The following is a 27,657-nucleotide window of genomic DNA, read 5'->3' as shown; positions in this document are numbered from 1 at the left end:
TTGCAGCATCCTACATCTAACTGCACCTTTTGCACTAGTGATCCTGCTGAGAGATGTTTGCTGTATTGCAGAGTCTATGCAATGCCTTTTGGTTGGATGGCTGTTTATAGTGATTTTTCTATAAATAGTATGATCTCACCAAACAATAGCAATGAAGTAGCTGGGACATGAGAAATACACCTGTTGTTACCAGCCACTCTTGGAGTAGCAGCTTTCTTGGAGCACATGGATTAAACTACAGTAATATCTAACTTACTTTTCAGCACTAGGTTACTTTTTCATATGGGCATCAGCATATTGATTTACCAGACTTTGACTTTATTTTTTTGATCGTTTTGCTTTAACTTTCCAGGCACTGCAGTACAGATAAACCAAAAAGGAGTTTCTGTGCCTCCCTTCAGAGCATAGCTATGACTCACGAAGTTTGTGCATTCACTTGGAAATACGGTGCTGCATCACTCTCACTATATAACAGCAATAACGTACAGAAACTGCACTGATGCTTCAGGCATCAAATAACCTATTTACTGGCAGGGAGGGCCTATATGTGCACTGCTGTTTTCACTAGCTCCTGACTCAGAATACAGCAGGGACCACTAGCAGACTCGGGAACTTAAAGGTTTAATACCCTGGTCCAATCCATTATTTATATTCTTTTCTCTTCAATATAAAAATGACAATGCTAGAAGTGCATTACCATCATCAGACATGCAAGACACTACAAAATGCCTCGGAAACCACTTACAACATATCTCTAGATCCTGTACTATAGTCATCATGACAGTATCCAAAGTAGTGCAGTTGCTGGTACTAGCAAGAGCTTTCTGTCAGTAATCGTAGACGTTGTAGGAGCAGATGCTGGTAGAAAAAGAGAAGTTTTCCTAGAGGCTAATATTGCTGAAATTCAAGAACCAAATATTGCTTTTCTCCTTCAGATTATTCCATTTCAAACAGTCAGGCTTAGGCTTCTCTGCATGAGGCCACCTTTTGCCTATGATATAATCTAAGCATAAAGATAACTCACCAGGAACATGAGCAAGTTTTCAAGAGAAATGCCAAGTGGGACATAAAGAATAGTGTGGAAAGAGCATTTCTATCCTAACCTACACTACTGATTCTGGAAAAGAAAGCTGTAAATGTTTGAGCTTCAGCATGGGCTGGTGCTTTATTCCAGGCCGAGGCATCCACTCAATTCTGCAAAGAAAAAGAGCATAAGATAGGCTAGAAACTGCGCTGTAGGTAGGAGCCAAATTGTCAGTGGAAAGGGATTTTTTCTCCTCCTTTTGGTCGCAAGCAGTCTGTTTTATCCTAGCAGTTTGTATTTGGACTATATTTCCAGACACACAAAAGTTATGTGGGAATAAGGTAGCTAAACAGGTGGTCCTTTTTAAAACTCTTTCCTATTTAGATGGTATTTCAAAGTGGAGATGAACATGGAGCACTGATTGAGGTAGAAACTCTCTCTAGCTTACCATCTGCCATTGCGCAGTGCATTACAACATTTATTGGCTTTACTTAACTGTTAATGAAAAACTACCATCAACAGCTGCCATCACTCCCACTACAGATTGTAATAAATAATAGTCTTTTTGGCTCATAGCCCTCATTCTCCTGCTCTAGAGAAATAAGAGCTAGGGAGTCCACAAAGAATCAGTAAAATTGGGGGACAAGAAAAGATGGCTAGAACTGTGACTTTTTTGACTTTTATTGCAACTGTGTTTTGTCCAGCCTTGACAACCATTTAAAAAAAAATTATATATATCTATATATCTATAGATATATATAAAAATGGGTAATTAAAGAGATTCCAGTCCTGCTTTTCCCTGAAGTCTTTTGCATGGACTGCAGTGGGAGCAGGGATGGTCCACTGGCCTATTATAAAAAAGCTACTGGCCTGTTATAAATGTAAAAATTTATAATTGGGTATGCACTCAATTTTAGACTCTAGAATTTTGCCTTGTTTTGATGTTTTTTCATAAATCAGCTGGTTTGCCCCACTTTTAATTAAGTTATGAAATCCCCTGCTTCATTGGCTCTTGCATTTTTTGTCTAGATATTTAAAAGAGCTCTATTTCTCTTTGAGCACCTCAGAGAAGTTGCCAGAGTCTCAAGGGTTCTCCAAAATTTCTACTGGAAATTTGGCCGATCAATATCAGTTTGGCCAGTCTCATTTTCAGACTGAGGAAATCCAACTTTTTGAAAATATGTCTTCAAATATCTGCTTGTAGGTGTTGTTTCTGATCCTAAACTGGAGTCCTTTGTTATTCACACTTAGAAGAGTAATATAGGTGGATCACTGTAAGTGTGATAAAATGATAGTGTTTAGTTTTATGTGAAGTTGTCATAAAATTACCAATACAGGCACATTCATGGCTCAACATCTCCTCCAAGTGAAAAGAAAAGCTCCACCCATGTTCTTCACAGATCAGTGAGAAGATGAAAGACTGGATAACTGGAACAACCAGCAGCTGTACAGTGACATGCACATGAGGATAAATCCCAACAGAGATGCAGACACAGAAAGCACAGAGCTGCAACTGGGGCAGACTGTGTTTTATCCAAACCTCACTTAGACCTCTTTAACTGAAACATCACCGAGAGAAGTACACTAAGACTCCATCCCATAAATGACTAGCCTAAGAATAGGTTTAGAGATATGGGAAATGAGCTATTCTCGGAGCTATTCTAGAACAGTTGGCTATTTTCAGGCTCTTGTCTTGTTTCCTTTACCTATTTAGTATATTTTCATTTTCTACTTTGAGAAATCCACACCACATAATTCCAAACAATTAGCTATATTTGGAACCAGAAAAAAGGAATTTTCGCTTTCATTTCCATGGTTCTTGACCCTGTACAAGAAGAGAGGAGTATCTGGACAGAGGAGGAGTGAGCAGATGAACAATTTTATCAGAGTATGTGAGACTGGCAAGACCAATGATGGAATACTGCAGACAAATCTGTTATCTAAGTTTTAAAAAAGACACTTGAAAATTGAAAGAGAGGCAGAAAGGAGCCAGAAAAGTTTTCCATCAGACAGAGAAAATGTGTTACAGTGGGAGAATGAAGAAGCTCAGCTTGCTTAGAACAAGGAAGTCAAGATAAAGGACAAACATCAAGAAGCGACTCGACAAAGTATATAGGAATGACTTCCCTGGGATAAACAAGCAGCTAGCAAACCTCTAGACTGAATGGCCAAACATAAAGCTACACAGTTTTAAAGGTATAAATAAACCTTATTTTCCGTTCTTCCTCTTACCAGGTTCATCCCTAGCCCCTCCAGTAAGAGGCACAAACTCATGGAATAAACTACCAAAGGAAATGATGACTCCTGCTTCTTTGACATCCTCAAATTGCGATCAAGCTTGCATTAGCCCAGCAGAAGTTACTGAAATCAGTACGCAAGTAACTGGATGAAGCTTAGTGGCCTCTAGCAGGGAGGAAGTCAAACCCAGGCTACTGCATGGTCCTTTTTGGTTTAACACCTATAGCTCCCCACAGTCAGCATATCTGTATATACTTAAGTGCTTTATTGACAACCTGAAATGTTAAAAAGAAGTAAAAATCCAATGTAGTGAGCACTAAACCCTCTGATAATTCAGACAGCTCTAAGCAAGAACTCTGTCTTCCACTACAGAGATATTTATGATCACTTCTCATAATGTAATGTGCTTTGGTGCCCTTTCCAAAGTTCCCTCCTTTGGTACAGAACAGGACTCTGACACTTAGCAGAGGAGCAAGCCAAGAACCCACAACTACAGCACTGTCTCCAGCCCATTTGTCAGCCCTCACTTGCTCTCCTGAGCCTGGAACACCCGTGGACACAGAGAACACGGGGACCCTATTCCCACCTCTTCCATCACTCTCTTCAGACACCTGCAGAACCTCTGTCCTGGCTTTATACCCCTTACATTTGTGAGAACAGGGGAAAGGAGCATTTTCTCACCTTTGCAATATACTTTGAGAAATTTAAGTGAAGGGTGATATCCAGTTGCCACACACTATTTTTTCCAGTACCTGTCCATACTACAAGAAGAGAAGAAATCTGGGTGCTAGATATCTGAAATACACTAGGCAGGAACAGATTTAATGGGAAAATTATTTCTCCCTTCCCCCAGAGCAGACCAGTTGTTTCAAGGCATGAACTACTTGATGTAACACCGTCCCAACTCCACAGCTGGGTCACATCTGCCCACAGCACTAAGGAAACTTCTTATTTCTGTGAAGTTGCTCTGAGTGGAAGCACCCACGCATTTAATTTCACAACACCACGGCTGAGGCTTTCTATACCACTCTAGAAACAGAGCCACTGTCAGACCCACAGCTGCTCCTCAGAGCGCGGGTAGACTCAGAGTTTGCGTTTGTAAACATTTGGACCTCAAGCTATCTAACACAAAATGGGCTTTTTCAAAGAATATGTCTGGGGTGTCACTCATTGCTAGAAAGACTATTGACACCTGGCTTTCCTCAGTATTTCAGTCACAGATTTGGCATCAGAAATGCCAGAACATGTTGCAAACACTTGGATGACTAATACATTAAGGTATTTTTGTGGTAGAGGGCTGGAATACTTCCCACATTTCCCCTTTTGTCTTTTCAATAAAGATGGATTATCCCTTTCTTTCTCATTCCCTGTTAAGTCCCTAAAATGTGTACTTCATCGAAACACAATGTCCAAGGATGTTAAGAGCTATACAGCTGTACTGGGTTTGTGTGGCAAGGCTTTGGTAGCCGGGGGGGTACAAGGGGTGGCTTCTGTGAGAAGCTGCTAGAAGCTTCCCCTGTGTCTGATAGAGCCAAGACAGAACCTCCGCTGGCCAAGGCCGAGCCAATCAGTGACGGTGGTAGCACCTCTGGGATAACATATTTAAGGAGGAAAAAAACCTGGGCAAATGTAGCTGTAGAGAGGAGTGAGAATATGTGAGAGAAACAACTCCGCAGACACCAAGGTCAGTGAAGAAGGAGGGGGAGGAGGTGCTCCAGGCGCCGGAGCAGAGATTTCCCTGCAGCCCATGGGGAAGACCATGGTGAGGCAGGCTGTCCCCCTGCAGCCCATGGAGGTTAACGGTGGAGCAGACATCCACCTGCAGCCTGTGGAGGACCCCACGCCAGAGCAGGTGGATGCCCGAAGGAGGCTGTGACCCCGTGGGAAGCCCGCGCTGGAGCAGGCTCCTGGCAGGACCTGTGGAGAGAGGAGCCCACGCTGGAGCAGGTTTGCCGGCAGGACCTGTGACCCCGCAGGGGACCCATACCGGAGCAGACTGTTCCTGAAGGACTGCACCCCGTGGAGAGGACCCATGCTGGAGCAGTTTGTGAAGAACTGTAGCCCGTGGGAGGACCCACGTTGGAGAAGTTTGTGGAGAACTGTCTCCCGTGGGAGGGACCCCATGCTGGAGCAGGGGAAGAGTGTGAGGAGTCCTCCCCCTGAGGAGGAAGGAGCAGCAGAAACGTGTGGTGAACTGACCACAACCCCCATTCCCCATCCCCCTGCACCGCTTGGGGGGAGGAGGTAGAGAAAATCGGGAGTAAAGTTAAGCCCAGGAAGAAGGAAGGGGTGGGGGGAAGGTGCTTTAAGATTTAGTTTTTGTTTTCTCATTATCCTACTCTGATTTGATTGGCAATAAATTAAAATTAATTTCCCTGAGTCAAGTCTGTTTTGCCCCTGATGGTACTTGGTGAGTGATCTCTCCCTGTCCTTATCTCGACCCACGAGCCTTTTGTTATATTTTCTCTCCCCTGTCCAGCTGAGAAGGGGGAGTGATAGAGTGGCTTTGGTGGGCACCTGGCATCCAGCCAGGGTCAACCCACCACAACAGCATATATGGTCCTCCCTAAACCGGACACTGTGTAATCTGCTTTTCTGGGAGCTCATCGTCTGCGGATGAACCAGGAATCGGCTTACAGGAACCAGGCTCTGTATGTTTGTTGTCCCAAGTGCAGCACCGCTTGAGTTCCCCAGCTGCAAAATGGGAAGCTGAGGCCAGAGAGCTCTCAAAACTCAGAGGCTGGTGTCAGCCAGGATCCTGACGGTTGCCATGGGGCCCTTCGATCCTGACGGTTGCCCAGGGGCTTGCCATGCCCAGAACAGGCAGCTTCTGTGATTCTCCCATGCCAGGACAAATACCCATTTCATCTCAGGAGGGACCAAGTGCAGCTCCATGAAAACAAGATCAGTTCCTAAAGTACATTAAAAATGTTTATTTTTTTACCCACATGAGAGCCAAGTTTCAAAGATACGCCTAGGAAACTGGAATTCAAAGTCCAACTTAATCCCTTACATTTCCAAATAGGTAAAATCCTCTCTTATCTCTTCTCCCCCAATTCAGCATTGACCTCTGAAGACAGGGCATGCATAAGTTGCCCCGTAACAGGAAAGCCATCTTTATTTAAAAGGTTGCACGACCCTTCATTTGGTATTAGCTGTACATGAAGCACAGAAACTGATGACCATTTCAATTGTCTGAGGACTTGTCCCCATCTGTAAGGTAGGTCAGCTCCTACACCTCCTCTCAAGGCTGACAGCTTGCACTGACCTACTGGCAGGTACCGTCCCTGCCAAGGCATTAGCTGCCTCCCTTGTTATGGAGGGGGGACCCAGGCCTTGCAGGCTGCACAGCGATGACTGCGGTTTATGGAGTTTACAAGAATGCAATTGAACCAACTGCCATAAATCTTCAGTCAGTCTTAGGCTTGGCTTTGGGATCCAAAAGTTTTTGGATTTTGGATCAAGATGCAAAATATTTTGGATTTTTGGATTTTGGATGTGTCTTGATGAACAGAATACACATTCTGTTCTTGCCTGTTCTGTGGTTTTGCCCTGCTGCTTCTACAACAGCTTTCTCTGAAATACCTCACAAGAGCCATTGCCTTCCATCCCCTCAGCTTTCAGCTGGGCATGGGCAAAGATAACCTTCGTTTTATGGAGGTGTGTAAGGTAACACTAATCCCTGTGTTTTCTGTGTTACATAATGAAATCTATGGTAGCTGAAAAGGCTTTGGGATGTGCTACACAATTTCTGTTTTCTTTCCAAGGATTTGGTACTCTGTGTGGACTGCATTGTTTGTGGTGAGAGGACGACTTTTCATTCCCTTGCTCCTGCATACCAAGGCCCCCATTCCACAAGAGCTTCTGCAATCACTCCGGTGAATCACCCTATGGACTTCTGCTGTGAGTAAAGATAGCCATATGAACAAGCACGCCAGGGCTTCACACTCTTCTGACATACTTTGGGCATGATGCTGATCTCCTTTTGATATAAGTTCACAGTAAATCAGTTTAATAGATTTTTCTTTCTGTGCAAAGACAATGGAAATACTAAGCGGAATAATAAATAGCATAGTATTAACATGCTATGTAGCTAAAAAACCTTACTTTGTAATGCAGTGATTGATGTTTTTATTAGTAACTTCAAGTACAAATATTCTCCCTTTACAGTGATCAGCAGCTTCAGGGCCTTTTGATTATTATTATTTTGTATCCTTTCTGTTTTAATTATAATGCATTTTGCACTTCTCTAGCAGTTTTCATCTGAAATCTTAAATTACTTTGCAAGCATGAATTCATTAAACCTCACAACGTCCCTCTGAGGAAGCTGTTTAATTAATACACCCAAGTTATGGATGGGCAAATTCAGGCACACAGATATTAAGTAATTTTCCCAAAGTCACAGAGTAAATCATCAAAAAGGACTGGAAGAGAATTTAAGGACCACATGCTGCCACGTCACATGTATATGAATGTGGAGAAATACCTGTGAAGATAACACAGAGCTTGCAGGTTCCCACCAATCTGAAACCAGCTCGGGGTACCCCGTCCCCTACTGTCTGCCAGACCATGGACCCCTCTTTCAGATCTAATTCTTTCAGCCAAACTGGGCTCAAAGGCGTGCTGGGATAACCATAGGGTGGCACCACTAGTGGCATCACTACCATCACGTAGTGGTTTAGATCAAAGGAAAATAGGGCTTTTGGTTTTGCCTGTGTAGGAGCTTTACTTTTTTCTCTGCTGAAGCTCACCCCCGTACCTGGAGCGCAGGGGCAGCAGAGACTCAGCAGCTGCAGCAGCACGGCAGCCACAGCTAGGGTCTCTTTCCCTACCTCCAACCAGCCCCTGCAATGGACTACTTCATTGTACCCCAGATCTGAGAGCCCCTACCTCCTCTTAATGTCCAGGAGGCTATTTCCATCTCTTCTAACAGCCCAGGATGCAAAGGAGTTTGGCAGCAACAGATAAATTTTCACTGCCAAAGCTTGTGTCTCTCTGATGAAAACACTGCTAGTACACGATCATCTGATACGGTGACAGGTTTTGGGGGTCTTCTCTTTTGCTCAAAGCTCTTTTCCTTGCAGGAATTGAAATCCACAAGCCAGGCAGCAGCGCAGGGAGGGAGCAGTGCCCGTGCAGCATCACGAGTGCGGCACATGCAGGGCCACAACGTTGCTTACAGCTGAGAGTCTTCACCCACAGTGCTGGTTGAAATCAGTGGGTCCTAAAGGTGCTGAATATCTCTCCAAACTGGATCAGCACTGTCAACTAACTGCTTCAGGAATAATAGCATCCATGTTAACAAGGCTCCGAGCAATTTCAGAGCTTCACTCATTCTCTTTCTTTGCATACAATTCTGAATTAAAATCATATATTTACCCCAGCTCAACCCTTCTTCCCTCCCTTTTTTCCTCCTTATTTTCCTCTTAAATGCTACAGAAATTGCTTTCCTGGGACATGAAAACTAATGTATGCAAATTGTTACACAGCATTACCACTGCCGTGGTGCCACTATATTGCTGAGATAGTTAATTACCAGGATAATGCAGTTTGTCTGCTCTCTATCCCCTTGTGCTGCTCCTAAAAGGAAACAAAGGAAACGACATCAGAGAGACAAAGAGAGAGAGAATTCAGTCCCCTATTAATAACCACCATAAAGGAAATAAAGGATTAAAGGCCATTCGCAGCTTGGCATACAGCTTTGTATGGCACAGATGCTGAAGAGGGTCTTGGAACTGGGTCTGCACCTGGCCAAATTATTCATCAAGAGATAAACTTTGAGATCCTTTCTTAATTTACACTGAATTGCTTTTATGCTAAAAGGAATTTCACAGAAGTGAGATCTAAGTGAAAACCAAGGCCAGTGGCAAGAGCATTGCTTGCATTCACACAATACCTCTAGTCTTGATTCTGCCACTTTTGTGCAGCTATCACATTAGCAGGTGACTTAAACTGCCGTTGCTTTCCTTGTCTGCAAAAGGAGAGGTAACCTTGTCCCCCCTAAAGAGCCCTGGGATTTACCTTAGGGCTGAATTTCAAATTTCCTGGTGTCTCCCAACAGGGCAACATGTTCTTAATGACTGAGGAGCCAGGTCCTCACAAGAGGTAAGTAATGCCATCACCAAGGTTTTCATGCTCACTGCAATCAGTGATGACTTTTCTGAAAGCCAATGACAGAGGGTGGTCCTGAATAAAAATGACATGATTTAGCCTTAGGAAGCATACAGAGACTTAATAAGAAAAATAAAAACCAAGAAGCCCTATGGATTCTAATGACTATATATATTTTTAGAGCTGTTCTGTGGGATTTAATAGCAATTTTAAAAGAATGGTTAAAATTGCCATATTGAATACACAATAGCTTATTGCATTTAAAGAGTTATTTATTTATTTTAAAATTGTTTCTATTGCTCTCATTCAATCTCTTTATGATCACGTTTGTGCTGTTCCTCCCAGGTTCTATAAGAGACTTCCACAAAGGCAGGCTATCCCTGTAGGTGACATCCATTAAAAGGGTCAGTTGTTTTGAAAGAAAGAGATAAAGAGAAAACCCAGCGCTCACCAAGTGGGTAGGCACCAACACCCCACCTCCAGTTATCTCCAGCCAATAACACTATGTGGTGATGAGGTAATGCTTGCATCTGATCCTCTACGGCAGCGCTTTGGTGGTTTGTAATTCTCCTTAAACGAGACAAAACCGGGAGGCTTCTCTCTCTCTGTTGTGCTGGTGCAAATGAGCATCTGAATTCAGATCTTCGCAGTCACAGGGAAAGGGGGGCGGTGGGGAAGCGTGCCAGTACTCGAGCTTTTCTTCCCTTCCCTCTTTTGTAGCACATAAGCGAGTTTGAAGTGTTTTACTCATGCAAGTTAAAGGAAATCCGAGCAGGTGTTTTGGTCCCTGCTGCAGACAAATCCCAGGATGGACTGGTTCTGAAGGCTTCTGAGTAAATTTAGAAAACTGCCATTTTTGTATCACTCACAAACCAGCTTACTCTCCTTTCATCACCCTAGTGCACCCATGGAAAAACAAAGAGATTTTGTGACTCAGTATTTAAAACATATCAGTGGGGGGAAAGACCACAGAAATGGCTTTGTTTTCCTCAGCCGGTGTATTCTGCGTGTATTTCAGTCACGCTTCTGTATTTTCTTTGACAGGAAGAACAGCTTCTCTTGTTGGGGTCAGTGCCACCACGGTAGGCAGTTGGTACATGGGGCAGGCTCCCGAAACAACAGAGCATTGTCGGGTAAACCTTGGAAGCAGATTGTGTATGACAGGCAACACTTTGGGAGGGAGAGAATAATTCCCCTCTTCATGCTCAGGCCCCAGGCTACCTGTGCAGGTTTGTAAGGAGGAAGGCCTTGTTACCAACTGAATACACTTGGTGAGAAGTCATGGTGAAGAGAAGAGGGGTTGTGCCCAACAAGCCTGGTCCCAGCCATCACTGAAGTCCCCCTGACTGCCCCCAGAGGAAAAGCCAGCCTGGTGGCGTTTTCCTGTCACTCTCCTCACTGCAAGAGCGATTTAAAATGGATTAACTGCCCTCTATACTTGCGCATCACCAGCCGGATAATTGTCCTCGGCTGGCTGAACATATTTAAGTGTTCATTTTTCTGCTAGAAAAAGTGTTTCTCCCTTCAATCAAGCGCAACTACCCCAACCATCTCTTTTAATCGATGTCTTTCCAGAAGATATATTCCCTAGGGGCTTTCTTGCCAATACCAGTGGATGTTTTATTAGGGGATTATAGTGACTGGCTGGAGCTGGTGGCCATCTTTCATCTGCAGCAAGCCAGTGTTAAAACTTCATGGACATGGATACTGGGATGGCTTGTGGGCATGGGGGGGTAGATGGGGCAGAAATGGACACCCAGAAACACACATGTGAATAGCAGTTGTGCCTCTTGAATTGGAGCCAAAACTCCACAGATGCCCAGCTGGGCAAGTCCATATGGAGCCTCTGGGGCTGGGAGCCATGGAGATGTTACTTATTTTCAAGACGTCTTCCAATTTTAATTGCTGAGGTAGCCTCTTTTCTTTATCTCAACGGGAGTTACAGTGGGAGACCAGAGATACACAGCTTGGCTGTTACTTTAGTATAAACCCACCCCGACAAGGGCAGTGGGAAATCAAAATCCACTGCCACTTTACACAGCTCTCGGCTCCAGTCCAATCAAGAAGAAACAAAAGGAGAAATGGGATCATGTTCCCTATTCACAGCACATCTGTTTCAGTGTACCCAGATACACAGATACAAGTCCAGTGAGAAGACTGAAGTGAACACGAACTTAAAGAAATCCCCACATAAGTGTGGAGCCCAATAGCCCTTCTCCTTAAAGGCAGGAGATACACTGGCTTTGTACAGCACATTGGGAGAAGATTCAAATACAAGACATAGAAAAGTTTTTGTACAGAAAAAAAATGAAAAAAACCACTTCTGTTCAATTAACCTTGAAAAATGGTTTTGAACTGTTCTTGTTTGTTTATCAAAAGTACATTACAGTAGGCATTTTAATGTCTGTCTTCTTTCTAATCTGTAGTCAGCTTCGCAAAATATGTCTTTCATTGTACAGGGGTTTCTCCTTTGCCCCTTCCCTTTCTCCTCACCCAGTAGGAAAGGCATTTTGGACAGATTTCCTCACTCATCTCCACTGCAGTTGTTTTGCAACATGAATATAGCATTACTGTTGGCAATGACAACTTGCCCTAATTCCTCTTCACTAAGCAACACAGCACGGATGTGCAGAGCCATGATGAGGATGCTCTTCAAAGTGTTCACCGATATCTAAATAGCATCATCGCACAATAATGAAAATACTTGTCCATCTACTCCCTGGGCCCTGTTACATAAAAGGACTCTGCCTTTGCATGGATGCTGCCTCTGCAGGGGCAGCCATCTGCTAGTTCAAGGATGCTCTAGCCGGTCTGAGTTACAGGGGGCTATAAAAAGCCACCGGGAAGATGGCAACAACTGGAGAATACAGTCAAACAGCCAACTCTCTCTTCCTTCCTATTAAGTTACCACTTTACTTGATCCTTATTCCTGAGTCCAGAAGGGGAATTGGTTTCTCCATGCTGCAGAAAGAGTGGAGAAGAATGAGAGTGCAGTACAAAGCTGGATCACCTGAAATGTTCCTTGCTTCCAGCTGCCGAGAAGGAACCTAGCCTCTGAAATTCAGAATGGGATCCCGATTTTGATGCGTCCCAGTAGTTACAGGTTTTTGAATCAGTGGATCTGGTTCAGCTCATGATGGGGATGGACCTAGGCACAATACCCTGATCAGCTCAGAAACTGACAGTCACTCAACCTGCACAGATGTGCAGGTACCAACACTTGATTTGGGCCCATGTTTAAGTTAAATTTTGTATGTTCAAGAGTGATTCCTCTTAGAGGGGAATACTGTGAATAAGAGCTGAGGGTCACAGAGCCTGATCCCTGGAACATCTACAGGTATTTAAAACTTTCACTTTGAAGAATTGCAAAAACTGTCCCTACTGTGGGAGGAGGAGAGGGAAAAGAGCCTCCTGCAGAAACCAGAGTCAGTATACTGTCAGTCACGACCAAGAGGGGAACATCTAGAGGAAAAAGAGAAATATTTTTTGGCAAAGCAGTGAGATAAGAACTAAGTCACCCAGGCCAAGGGAGTCAAAATGTATACAATCTATCAGGAGAAAATAATGCTCAGGGGAAGGAGGATGATATGCAGGCATCTAGTTGGCATGACCAAAAAAAGACATACGGAGGGAGAGGAGGACTCTGCAAAAGAAGGTGAGAGAGCAAATGAAGAGTGAAGGGAAGCAGTGAAGTCAGTTTGTTTAGCAAGGGGCAAAGCATGCACCTGATGATTTGGAGTACATCACTTTGTGGATGACCCACTTGAGACCTCTTAGTGGAACCTGCTTTCCAGAAATACACGAGCTCTCAGCTCCTGATGGTCAGGGGCCCTTTAGAAAGGCAAACAACAGCATTAGTGGTTTTGGCCTTTCCACATAAAATAAGCTAAATTGCAACACTACTGCCTGGACTGCCTCCTTGCAGAAGAGTTGGCTACGACTGCGTCAATACAGAATGAAATTGGAAAATTCTGATATAGGAAAGAGCCTCCTCATGCCTGAAGGAACATGCAACTTGAGGATAGGCAGCGCAGCTTCCAGAAATGGGATTCTCAAGGGGTTAAAGAGCTGGGTGCAGGTAGGGGATGGCATGGGAAGGAACCACGGACATTTATTAGCAGGGGAATGGCATGAGGCCATTGGCAGGGAGAGTAAGATATCACAGCAAGAAAGAGGAGTAACAAGTCCAAATCCTAGACATCAGCTGCTCAGTGTATGAGTGCAAGGAGGCTGTAGCTGCAGTACCTCCCTCACCCCATTATGCTGTGGGAAATATCTTCCCCACCCAACACAGCCTCACATGTCCATTACATGAGGAGGGAACAGCCATACCTCGTCTCAGGTTTCTGTCACACCTGCATTCAACACTAGCTCTACAAAAGGTCTTCTAGCGTTTCATAAACTGGATCTGACCTACAAGAAAATCTAGCATTTTAGTTCTATATTTACAGCATAGTATCCTCCTGTCCTTATTTCATATAACTTCTTTTGCCACTGATGACAATATTTTATCTTTCTTTCTCCATACACCTTCAGCCCTAAGTGCTGATTTAAATGCACCTCTTCAGAGTCTGTTCATTAAATGCTAAACTATGTGTGTGCTTTTCCCTGAGCAAAACAATCTACCTACTGAGATCTTTTGCCCTGCAGAGGTGACTACTGCATCCTTGAAAGATGAGGAGATAACACTAAGGGGAAAGCTAACAAGCAACAAAGGGAAACTCAGTGACCACAGAAACTGGGCATCTGTAATAGATACAAACTGAAAATGAGACAGCACTTCTCTGTTCTTCTACACAGAGACAACATCATTCACCTTGCCTAATGAGCAGTGTGTCACAAAATGAGCAAAAACTGGGATTCAACTGCACTGAATAATCTCTAGTGCAAGCTGCACTAATAGGTAAGCTTCATCTGGTGAAGAGTGAACATGCTCAGAAAGCACAGCAGAAGTAGCCCATGATTATTACATGAGGGGGGAAAACAAACTAAATTGCATTTATTTAAAAGGACACAGACAAGAGGTCTTTCAAAATTCTTAAAATAATCATCTCTGTTCACGAGTCACCTCACGGAAGATTGAAATTGAAACATGGTTCCCTAAAAACTCCTCTGCTCCCCATTCAACAATCCCCACTTTGCTTGTTGGGCTGTGCCAGCAGTGATCACTGAGATCAGAGGAATACAACTTGCGCCAGCAGCGAGTGTTTTTTTAGTGGGACACGTTTCAGTGGCACAACTTAATGGCCCCACAAACATCTCAGAGACAAAAGGATCAGTCACTGACACAGAAAACAAGAACATCCAGCACCAGAAATATTAATTCTCAAAAGTGATGTGAGAGTTTTAGAAGATATGTACATCTGTAAGCTTCAGTGCACTAGTGAGCTATTAAATATGGTGGGCTGGAAGAAGCACTAGCAGCAATTATCCCATAGCTACCTAATGTGGGATGGAGGGATTTTTTTGCACCTTTCTTTGAAGTGGTTTGTTTTGGTCACTCTTGGATACACTGTACTGGACAACAGAAGCCACTCAGCTGGCTAAATACCACAACTATATTTATCTTCCTACTTTTATAGTACTGGGCTGTCCATCTATAGTACCTTTCATACCAAATCCCTGAAATGCCTTGCAAGCCTAAAAGAACAAGACCTTCAAAAGCTACTATGTGTCTCGCTCCAGCGCATGTCAGTGGGAGCTAGATGCACACTTTTGGCCTGCAGTGGAATGGCTTTGTGCCACTTGGTCCTGCTAAAAATCATCAGGAATTCAGGATGTGCAGCAGCATACCAAAAGAAGATTGAAGTCCCATTAATGTTAATGAAAAAGCTTTTATTAGTTTCAGCGGTATGGACAGAGCCCTAGCTGATTCAGCTTTGCTAGGCACTGTGAGGCAGGCAAACTCAAAAGGTAATGACTTAAAACACTGCCTGGATGCAGCATGTAAGACAAGGCATTGTGCTGGGGGTGGAGGGGCACGCGAAGGAGAACAGCACATCAGATTTAATCCACGGGGAGAGGTAACAAACAAAATGCAATACTCAACCTGCAAATTGGCCAGAAAGATAGTAATATCTGTCATGCAGGGGAAAAAAATGCTCTTCTGAGATTCAGATTAGTTAGCAGTACAAGGCATGAGTAATATAGTCTTATTTATCACAACAGTTTCATTCATTCCTGTTCCAAAGGAAGGAAATAAAAACAGCAACTGATAATGTTTAGCGTTTTTGCAGCACTGTTCATTTCAAATTGCAAAACATTAATTTAAGTGTTTTGGTACAAAGGCTAGTTTATACATGGGTCACTGAACCACTGAAATGCAGCCTCCGCAAGAATAATATTGTTTGCAGTAGCAGTGGGAAAAGGTGGTTTCAGTGAAAAAATGATGAAACAAATAGCTGTTCCAGTGAACAATGTCAGGAAACGCTCTGTGACTGCACAGGGCTGGGAAGCCCCAGATGCCTAAGCCAGCATCCAGAAGACACCTGTACAGTACACAACCTGGCACGCTCCTCAGCTAGGAAGAAGGGAGGTTGAGTCACAAAAAATGAAGGGTATTTTCTTCTGAAAACAATTCCTGCCTGCTGATATGGCCCCTGAGCACTAGAAGGAAAGGAAGGGGAGACAGGCTTAGGAAGTAAGCCTGGATTGGGGGTTGCCAAGCCAATACTGGTAGCTCTCAAGGGACCCCGATGCGCAGCCAAGGCCTGCTGTGCTGCTTATGTGCACAATACAAAGACAGTGATTGTCTCCTTCTTAATAATAACCGCATTACACTTATCAGAAATTATTTTTATCTTCAGCAAAGAAAGACATCAGCTCCACACTCCTCAGCATTAGTGTTGCCTGCAAGACACTCAGTTCCAACAATGAAATTACCATGTCACCTCTGGGCCAGTACTTCTACGAATGGAGAATGGTGCATGGCTGAGGAGGGCGCCTATTTTCTGGCTAGGTAGCATTTCTATAGACTTTCTGCTCCGTTGGGCTGTAGTTTAGAAAAAAAGAAGAGAAGGACTACATGGAGACTGTGCAGTGTGAGTAAAGAGGTTTGCCTGTTCCAGGATGTCTTTGAAGGACAAAGCAGAGAGCAGGAAGAATTGCTTCAAAGTAGAGAATGAATTCCTAACATCATCTAAATGAAACAGGCTTCTCCTCATTTATGCTGTCAGGATATTAATGGCTTTTAAAACAGGTTAATCCAAGAAGTAACCAAGTGAAAAGAGAGGACTATCATTGCTGCTACTCCTTTTATCCTCCTATTTCTGCCTCTCTGACTACAAGCCATTTCCTGCCAGCTGGAGGAGACATGCCAGCTGGTGCTAGCCCATGACTCATGGGGACTCAGCCTGCAATGGGCTGGGCAAGACCTTGGTGGCCTCAGAAGCCAAGCTAAAATTCTTCCATCACAGGAGAGGAAAAGAGCTGGAAGACATCCCTGACCAAGGCATCGCTCCACCCTTCCCCTGCCTGAAATACCACAGGAGACAAACCCAGAGGAAACAGAAACCCTGAGGATCCCGTGGCAGAAGACCCTCCTTGGGACTGTTCACTGTAGGGGACGGGGCTTTCTTGTGTGCACTGGAAAATGACTGGCATGAGTATTGGGCAGAAGGGGATGCTCAAGGCCCACACAGCTCCTTCCCAGTCTCCGAGGAGCTCTTCCCAAGCCTACTCACTTGTGGTGTCAGCAGACCCCACAGAAACAACTGGTTGTGTAGAGTAGCACGCAGACCAGAGGCAGCTGTCACAGGCCAGTCGCTTGGAGTTCGTCATAAACAATGTTGATTGCCCCAGACACTACCCTAGGAAGTCTCTTGGAAAAGGCTCTCTGCTTTAAAAACTTGACTTAGGCATAACAAAACACCAACAATTTCTGTCTTATGCCAGACTGGGTTAATCCTTGGGGGAAAAATATTTTGTATATGCACAATATAAAAATTTCTTTACTGAAAGGTTGGTTAAACATTGGAACAGGCTGCCCAGGGAAGTGGTTGAGCCACCATCCCTGGAAGTATTTAAAAGACACGTAGATGAGGCACTTAGGGACATGGTTTAGTGGGCATGGTGGTGTTGGGTTGACGGTTGGACTCGATGATCTTAGAGGTCTTTACCAACCTTAATGATTCTATGATTCTATGATTCTATAATATGTAATTACCTTATATATGCCTCCTGCGAGTGACTGCCTACTTATCTGGCTGGTGATGGTGTCCAGTTAAAAAGCCACTTGTTTTGCAGCACTGAAGGCCCATCTAATAGTGAAAGATGACTAGCTGGCATCAGACAACAGGGATGTCCAAGCCCCTTTTTTCTGCCAGAGTCCTTCAGCCTCAGATGATACAAAAATATTTTAAAATATTTTTTGGCACTTAAAAAAACCAAACAGTGCACAACTAAAGTAGTATTTACATACATGTAAATGTGTCAGCTAGCTAGCTTTGCCTCATTTTCTGGAAAGTATTGGCAACTTTTACACGAAATTTGAGTTAAAAGAAAAAAAACAACACACCCAACAGTGAATTTGATAATAGGATTATTATTGTGTGACTCACCCCTATAAGTATAACAACTGAGAGTTTATAAAGTATGCACTCGGGCTCTGGGCTGCCCACCTACACTCAATTTCCTCTGACTGTGGAATGTTCTTTGGCAGCCTTGCAGCTAACCGATACCCAGGAGTGTGAGGAAAACACTACAACTTGTACAGTATTACTGGTCTAAATGCTGTGGGCTCATATTTCAGCCAGCCAGCACAAGGTTACTTGTAAAACACAACCACATCTTGTGCGAGACAAGAATTCATAGGGCCACGGCTGGAAATTGTGTGCTCAGATAGTACAGAGATCAATACATTAAAACTGCTGGATAGATATTACACCAAAAGGCATCTGCAGATTTTTCCCTTTCTGCCCCAACCTTTTGGCTCACAAGCCAAGCAGCATTCTAGTTAAAGAGGAGCCTGACTGGCTACACACCCTGTACGTGGTGACATATGAGTGTTGATGGAAATACGGCTCCTTAACTCAGCTACCCATCTGCATTACTGGAGTGCCATGCCTAATGCACATTCATCACTCCTACATCATGCTCCCCAGCGGAGCTGTGACCACCCCTGTAGAAATTCCTTGCTGGACATTCAGCGTGCTTCTGATGCACGTTGAGCTTCCTGTGAGAGTGAGCGGAGGCTGCTGTAACAGTATTTGCCTTCACTTCTGGCATCCTTCTTTAGCTGGTGGTGTGTAGGCCATCCTGGAGAAGAGACCTGTGTTCAGCCTGCTTGTGGCCCTCCTGAGATCAGAGATGGCCCTCACAGTTATTCAAAATAAGCATACCTGTATGCAATTCTCAGTTGTCTTTGGTGTTCATTGAGGCTATCTCATACCCTTTAAGCAATTCAGTCCTTCTCCTACATGCGGCTTTCCCTGGAGTCTCTTCTAAAGCAACTGAGCCTCTCCACTCCAGAGGCAAAGCCTCCTCTTCTCCTTGTCCTACCAGCCTGGTGCTGTCCTTAGCCTGTCCCAGTCACAGCACAGGCATTAATCCTAAAGGCTTCTGTTTTTTCTTTCATCTCTTGTGTGGTGAGAGGAAGGGGTATTCTGCTTGACTCACTACACAGCTAAGCACTTCATCAAAAACAGTTCTATACTCATTACCCAGAAGTCCTAAGAAGTCGTAGCAGGTTTCCCCACCGGTGACAACAGTCTCTTGCATTTTGTCAGAACCCGTCCAAAGAGAAATAGTCTTTTTACTTCAGTGGCTGCTGGACTGGCCTGAACTCAGCAGCATCTGGTAAAATCCCAAGTAATAGCATCCCAGAAAGGACACACAAAAATATCAGCATGAAGAATTCCAAACTAGGGACATTGCAAAGCCAGAAGAATCAATTTGTAGGAGAGCACTGCAGCAGAGTACTTTAGCACCGGAGAGTCTGGCACAGCAGGCCAGTAACACCCACCTGGCACACTCAGTGGCTTATTTGACTTTAAGGAAAAACAAAGGTTCACTTCTAACTTTGGGCGCATTAAAGCGCTGACTGATTCTACATTTAGATAGACGTTGGGCCTCTCACTTGTTTCTTAGCCATTAAAAATAAAAACTCACTTACTTGTTTTGTTTTTAAAAGAATTAATAGTATTCCAATACTGTTTTTTCCCCAGGACACTCAGAATCATAAAGGTCTGTCTGGAAAACTGCAAAGAGGCAGTGTGATTGGAACGGGCAGATTTGACCTTGCTGCTAACCTTGCAAGCATCTCCTCTCTGCTTCTCCCCCTTCTCCTCTTTAGATGGACAGAAAAAAGGTTGGCATTTCTCTGAGTTCGTAGAGCAGATGGGTTTTTTTGCTGAAGAGTTGTGATCTCTAAGCTAAAGACTAGCACAACTGCAACCACACCCCAAACCACGCAAAAACCCCTAACCCTCTGCTTGGCACAGAGCAGAGCCCCATGCCAAAGCTGTCACATGCCGAAAAGGAACCTGTACTGTAAGGGGGTAGGGTTAGGGCATGCCTCTGCTCCCGGTGTGGTAGCTGGCTCCAAAGCAGCCCTTGCTCAGCAGGACAGATCGTTCCTTCCCGGAGTCCAGCTTCCAGAGGACTGTGTCACAGCCACGTATTCTGCACAAACCCCTTTGCTGAAGTAAACTCAAAACTAGTATGGGTAAATAAACACCGGGCTGCTGGGTCCACCTGCTCGCTTCAACAGATTAGGTTGCAGCTACAACACATTAGGTGCTTTTTGAGTGGAGGGGAAACTGATGCTTTTCCCATGCAGCATTCATTAAAAGCAGCAGGTAAAGAGCCAGATATATGTCAGCAACCCAAACAATTGGATGGGCCTGATCCAAAATCCCCTGAAAGCAGTGGAAAGACTCCCACTGACTTCAAAAAGGCCCTGCCTGAATAGCAAAGTGAAATGTTACAGGGAATGTTATACATCTTAGTTTATTTCCTTTATGGAACTGAGTTCCACCTTTTCTACACATGCCAGCAAAACTTCCCATGCACACACCTTTTTTTTCCTTATCTCTTCCCTCCCTGCTTTGAAAAAAGGCTGATATCACCCAATTATTTTTCAGTGCTGTAGCTTAGTCATGACTGCCACTTGCTCCCACAAAGCAAACCAGAGAGTCCTCCCCTCTCCCAGGAACCTCCGTGACAGCCAGGCAGTGGGAAGGAGCAGGCCACCAAGCTGCACAGTGAGGAAGGTGTGCTCCTGGCACTCCACACTCAGCACTTCACCTGCTCCACCCAGCATCAAAATTGTTCGTCTCCTGCAAGGCTGGAGGGCAGCCTTGCTCCTGGGAAGAGGGCTCACCTGCCCCTCAGCATCCGCGCAGACTTTGCGTTACTTTGGTTTTCCATGAAAATCAGGCTTTCTGTTTAGGTTTTTAACAACACTTTGTATTTTGGGACTACAAAACCATATATCAGGGACCTTCACACAACGTTACTTTCCTTACTAAAGGAAAAATTCCAGAGCTCTCACTTTTCAGCTTAATTTCTTCCCTTCTCCAGAATCCAAATGACTAAGGACTTGACAAATCCAGGGATGGCCTTGACATCTGTACCTATGACATGGGGATGGAGCTACAGTGCTCAGCAGCAAAGACTGCTGCAGTGTTATGTGGGGAACTGAACAGATCACCTTCTCCCATCCCAACCTCCGTCTGAGCAGTGAGCTCAGAAACAGTCAATAGGCTGCCCATTATCTCCTGTGTTTCAGTCAATGCTAAACACAATGCTAGTGCTTTAAAACAGAGAAAGTAACAATAATAGACTATCATATCAGTGTTCTGCTTCACTGGAGCTAACCAGACCTGTTCCAGAACAAGCAATATAATTTTGCATGGGGATTCTATTACCCGAGGGCATTAAATGCTGGGGAAAAAAATAAGAAAAACCCAACCACCGAACCACAAACCAATCCTGGAATCATCTACAAAAAAACCACTCTTATAATCTAGGAGTTGCTTTCCCAGTTCACATTAAAAAAAAATAAAATATTATCTTTATCTCTTTCAAACAGCAAACAGCGCCAAATGATTGTCATGCATGCGTGGGCACATGCTCATGTGCATATACCTGCACATGCTGCACATGTCCCAGAATCACAGGCCAGCTAATTCAGCAATGGGACACATGGTGCTGGGCAAACCATGACAAATGCTTCAGCATGAGGGGCAGCCCATCTGACTGGCAGCGATGTGACAGCAAGCAATTCCAGTTCTCAGAAGCCTTTTGCCTCCTGGAAGGCTGTAAATAAAAGGGGAACTATCATCTTTGGCCTAAAGATTGTGGTGTTGTGATAAACAGAAAATCTAATTAATCAGGAGCATTATGTCTGATTTGTGCAAACTTGTGGCTTAGCAGCTATAAATTAATCACCATATTCAATTACTGGAAACGCTACTTCCTGCGTAAAGCAACCTCTGCAGTCTGTAGGGAGATCTCCCAATTTCAGATGTATGTTTGTTAATCACTGCTTTAATTTTTCCACTTGAAAGGGAAGAATAGAATCTGTGCAGAGCAGGAAGTTCAAAAAGTCTTTCAATCTGGAGTGTTAAACCATTTGACCAGCTTTGCGATCTTTAAGCTCATAACAAATACACAGAGTAAAACAGGCATCTTAAAGATAAAGGTACCTTGATTGATGTGCACAACTAATAAGAACATTTTCAGTTTTCAGCCAGGCCATAAAAATGCTGATTAAGTCAAAGCCAAAATGTCTCACCGAGACATACTGATTTTGATGAAGTTTGTAACAGAAGGTCTCAATGCTCTTGGGTGGACTCTAGCCATTTCTTGAGAGACAGCCTGAACTGAAAACCTTTCTTTTCCATTGAAAAGCTTTGCATTTATTCCAAAGCAGAATGGAAACAAAATTTAACACTTCAAAAGTTGTTCCAAAAAATTGAGGTCGTGTTTGGAGGCTGTCCACTAGTATCCAAGTACACCTTTTATGTATATTATCACCAGGAATTCATCAAGATTGTATATACATGCAGACACACACATATGTGAGTGAGAAATGGCAGGCCTAACGAAAGGAGCCAAATGGACATCTCTTGAGACTACTTTATAAAGAGTCCTAGTATACATCTGGCCAACAACTGCAGAACATCACTGCACTGCAGGTAAAATGTTACTGTAAAAGCAAGAACTGTCTGGATTGCAAGTTGACGCCTCAATACAGTCAGTGCTCCAAAAGGTATTGGTAGAATCAGGAAAACCAGCTGTCACAGTGGCACTTTTTACAAGGCCAGAGGGGACACAATGGCAAACGCTGTCCCTTGGCAGGGTGTCATTCAAAGCAACCTCAGGCACAAAAGCTTATCCTGGCTGCTAAGCCTCCTGGTGTGTCCTCTTGGAGAAGGCACAATGCTCTCCAAGGCACTAAGGAAGCACAAACTAGAGGTACAGGCCACAGAGATATCAACGTGAAGGAGGTTGAGGGTCAGAATGAAACAGGGTACACTGAAGCCTACGCCTCTATACCTGAAAGTCAACCCTGCTAAGCACCTCCGCAGTTACTCCTGGGAGTCTGGCATTCCTACGTGCTGACGTGAGCATCTCTACCTCGAGTCTTGCTGTATTGCATTGCATGAGCCTGTGCTCCAACTCCACTTCTCTCATCTCAGACTAGCAGAGTCCTCTCTTTCATATCCCAGCACTTCACTGGTATTCACAGAACTAAGGCCAGTGAGACAACAAAGGCAATGTACAAGTGGTTATGCCAAAGACTTTGTGAACTGGAGAGTCCTAAGCCTCTTTCCTCTCTCACAGAGTTTGCACTATCTGTAACCCCAGTGATTTTTACGAGGTTACTCTGGCATGACAACCATAATTGGCAGTAGTAAGTCCTCTTGGTTTAAATCCCAGGAGAAAAACTGATTGCCCTTGTCTACTTCGGATTTATCTTCTTCAAACTTCCCAATGTTCTATCTCCAGCATTGTCAAGAAGGAAATGTAGCGTAGATAAGACACTGGCTGCTACGTATTACGAAAAGCCACCTTGAATAAGAGTATGGGCAGCAGTGGTTGAAAGGCTGATAGCTGGTACCCACTTGTGTTTTCACTATTGCTGGCTCTAGAATAGAGATTATGGATTTTACTTTAGATTGCCAAATGCTGGCAAAAAAACCCAACACTGCCACTGGGACCCATGAATGGTCATTGATATCTTTTGAAGAAAGGAAAAGGCAGAGATGTGCAGTGCATTAGTAGGGGCGGTGAGCTCCAGTGGTTAGACTCCTCATACGTTCATTGAAGAAGAGCTGTCAGAATACACAGTCTGCAGAGGCAGTTGGAGTTAGCTAATCCATGCTTAGCGAGGCACCCAGATGTCTGGCTATTTGAAGTTTGAAAGCATTGAGTTGACCTTAAAGGCCTGTACCACAGTCACTGCTGTTATGCTGATCTTTTCTGCAAAACTGACTAGGAATAGGCAAGCTATTGGGAAGTGAACTATGTAAAAAAACAACAGATGGCTCTCAGCCATGTCCAAGAAATAACAAGCTCATCAGAAGGAGTCCCCTTGTTCCTCAGTCAACTCTGAAATCGAGCACTCTTCTAATCAGCACTGATGGCCCATGGTCCGGAGGGACTTTCCCAGTAGCAGGGACTCACTGGGTCAGACAATAGCCTCCCCTTTCCTCCCTCCCAATGTTTTGGACAAGGAACTGTTGGGAAGGACATATGTTGCTAGAGCTCCACCTCTTCAATTTCTAGGGCTGTGGATCCAGTATCTTTCATTAGCCCTGCCATGGCTGACACACTCACCCACATTAAAGTAAAGCAGTGGTGATAAACTGGATAGCTGTGTAAATAACATCCCATTTAGCAAACAAAGCACAATTTCAAATACTGTCAGGGAACGACTGCAACAGCAGTGAAGCTATCACTGGGCATTTATTAATGTAACTCGTCTGCCAGATACTAGCAGCAGCAGCCAGGGCTAGGTTCAAAGCACCTGTGCTTTTTCGCCACGGTAACCGATGACACTGGAGCAAATGGCCATGCAAACCTCACAGGCAATGCTTTTCCTGGTACAAGCAGTTTGGAATCCTCAATCTCTTATCTATTCATTCAGATCCTTAGTCCTTCCTTCAAATATCCTACCATCTGCTGTTAGCAGACTGCTACCAACTCCATTGAGATTGCTTGGGGACCACTTGTGTTCACACATAGCAAGACCCCATTTGAGCACTGTTCAGGTAACTCTACCTATTTTGCAGTGACCATATTAAACCAGTTTGCCCTTCACACATAAATGGAAGGCTCAAAGGCCATCCATCTAGAATTGCCTTAATGCCTTTCATCATGGGAATGTCTTTGAGGGATGTGGAGAGAAGAAAGGGTCATGCTTTCCCCAGAACTGCAAGAGGGTGAAGATAGTCCTTGAGGAAGTGAGGGTCAGATCATTAACTGGAGTGAAATTTATCTCATCCAACACAGATTTGGGAAATAAGGCTCTACCTATACCAAAAAACAATAAATAGTCAGTGTTTCCCATTCCATCACTGTTCTTCTTAATATTGTGAGATTTATCAGCAGATCTTCAGACAAATAAGCAAGTACACAGAGGGGGTTTTTTTTATGGATAATGAGTTCCTCAGTCTCCTTGCTGTCCTTTCCTTCCCACGCAAGATTGTCCCCCACCAAGCAGACCTTCAGAGGACCAGCCTCCCACAATGCAGCATCTGAGTGCTGGCACTCTCCTGTCCTGTTGGTCCTGTGCACTGCCTGGAAGTAGCCAGAACAATTGGCAACATTTTGTTTACTGTCAGGTGAGACAAGACAGGACACTGGGAATGAGGAGGTAACCAGGAAACAGGATGGTTATGCACATTGCATCTTCTTAGGTCCACCCTTCAGCTGTGCAGTGAAATCTCACAGAGGCAGATGCAAAGAGCAGACTCCTTCCTATGTATGCTCCTTCAAAAGAGCAGCTATGGAGCCTACCTTGTGCTGAAGTCACAAAAGATTTGCTGGAATAACTTGTTCAGTGCAGTGAGATTGCAACATGATGTTCTTCCAGTCATGACTGAAAGTCAGGATGACCCTTTCTGGGGCTCCAGCTGCCTGCAGTGTGCCATCACGATTGTTACACAAATACTCTCTACTACAGATGAGCACTTGATGGGCTTTTATGTAAGGTACTTTGATATGCAGACAGAGACAGTTGGAATTAGCCTATCTTGTCAATGACTGCATATGAGAAGCCCGATTTTCACTCTGATACTCATAGATAGGACTTCCATTATTGAGCCCCACACAGCCTTACAATTTGGTGATGAAAAAACAGAGGCTATAGTAGCCCTGTAAACTTTAGCCCTTAATAACCTCAGTAGCAGATTTCTTTATGGAGCAAATACTTGCTACAGCTTTCTGTCAAAAAAAACCTCCAACAAAAAATCCCACAGAAACATGAGAAACAAAAACACAAGACCTGCTTTAGGAAACAGCTCAGGACACAAGACAAGCTGGGAACCTCCATTTTCAGTTGACCTCTGACACAAAAATGAAAGGCTTTAAAAATACATTACTGCAATCAGCCAGGTGAGAGCCACAGCATGAAAACACCTCTGGAGCTGTGTGGCTGTTGTGGGTTAGCCCCAGCAGGCAGCTAATCACCACACAGCTGCTTGCCTACTTTTCCCCGGCTCCAGCAGGATGGGGAAGGGAATCGAAAGGGCAAAAGTTAGAAAACTCATGCGTTGAAGTAAAAACAGTTTAATAAGTAAAAAAAGGAAACAAAGAAAAGCAAAACCAAGAAAAAACAAGTGAAGCAAAAAACCTCCCCACAACTGCTCACCACCAGCCGACCGATGCGCAGCCAGTCCCTGAGCAACGGCAGCCCTGGCAAAATTTTCCCCCCACTTTATATACTGAGCATGGCATCATATGGTATGGAATATCCCTTTGGCCAGTTGGGGTCAGCTGTCCCGGCTGCGTCCCCTCCCAACTTCTTGTGCACCCCCAGCCTACTCGCTGGTGGGGTGGGGTGAGAAGCAGAAAAGGCCTTGATGCTGTGTAAGCACTGCTCAGTAACTAAAACATCCCTGTGTTATCAACACTGTTTTCGTCACAAATCCAACATAGCACCATATCAGCTATGATGAAGAAAATTAACTCCTTCCCAGCTAAAACCAGTACAATGGCTTTGACGGAGTAATGCAGAGTTGGCAGCATCTTTTACACCCTATTATAAACTAACCTTCCCTCACTTCAGAAAATGCTGGGCTAAGAACAGAGGAAATGAATTGACTTTCTGGATATTTATCCCTTTTGCTTCTGATATTTGTATTTAGAGCTGGCTGTGATATGCTTGAATGGCTGCTGACAGGTATGACAGTGTCTCTGATTACAGGAACGTTATCAGTTGAGGCACTGCCATCAAATGCTGCACAGTGAGTGCCTGCATCCGGCTGCCCTTCTAAGACTCTCTGTGTCTCACTTCTCCCTCTCTCTCTCCCTCTTTCAGTCATTTACCTTTCAGGCTGATTTCAGCATCACTGTTCCTCCTCTCTCCTCCCTGAAAGGATATTTTGGAACGTATGGCTGATCATTGTCAGCTGTAATTCCTGAAAAATTTAAATGTGCTTCAGAAAAGAGGAAATACGATATCTGTGACTCATCCATACTTCAGGCAAATTCTCTAGTTCGAGGGGAAAATGAAAAGACGGGCCCTAAAAAAAAAAGTATGAGGCCGGAATAACGAAGTTAAACAGGAAGAGATATTGAATACAGTCAACAGGCTTCAGAAGCAGCAAACGTCTGATCCACAAGAAAGTAACAATAGGCTGAGAAATTAATTATTCCAGATGTACTGTATATCCTGCACGCAAGTGGAATAGCAGACCTCAGCTCACAGAAACGTACAACCTATTTCGGTTTGCATGAGGACAGGCCAGCTTCTGACACACACACACACAATGAGCAGCACCTGGCCCCCACACAACTCCATCGACTGCAGTGTGAGGCAGGGTACTAGCACCTGGCTCTCTACCAGAAACTCTCTCACTTGGAAACAATTGTGTGGCACTGTGGTATTTCCTTTCTGTTTTGCTGGTGTCCCTCGTGTTGAGTCACTGAGGTGAGACACGATGGGTTTAAAGGGCCACGAGCTGTGTATGTGCAGAATCAGTGGGACAATCCCTTGTCATCCTTCCGCTGATGCTCATGAGCAAGACTTTCAGTCCTATGAAACAATGCCGCTGTGTCACTGCCCGCCTTGCAGTGACAGCTCGTACACATCGCTCCCTATTCCTGGCCATCGA

The 27,657-nt window shown here is 44.3% G+C and overlaps 1 long non-coding RNA gene across 1 annotated transcript in view; it reads left to right on the top strand.

The window, feature by feature from the left end:
- The window catches only part of LOC143159056 (uncharacterized), a 29,329-nt gene extending 22,229 nt beyond the window's left edge, over positions 1 to 7,100 (top strand). Inside the window, exon 3 of the long non-coding RNA XR_012995097.1 lies at positions 7,030 to 7,100. This is a non-coding gene — a long non-coding RNA (uncharacterized LOC143159056). The remainder of the gene's footprint in view (positions 1 to 7,029) is intronic.
- The last annotated feature ends 20,557 nt before the right edge of the window (positions 7,101 to 27,657 follow it).

Source organism: Aptenodytes patagonicus, chromosome 3, assembly GCF_965638725.1.
Source record: "Aptenodytes patagonicus chromosome 3, bAptPat1.pri.cur, whole genome shotgun sequence".
Classification (NCBI taxonomy): domain Eukaryota; kingdom Metazoa; phylum Chordata; class Aves; order Sphenisciformes; family Spheniscidae; genus Aptenodytes; species Aptenodytes patagonicus.
The sequence above is the reverse complement of the archived record's forward strand: the minus strand, read 5'-3'. Positions and strand labels throughout refer to the sequence as shown.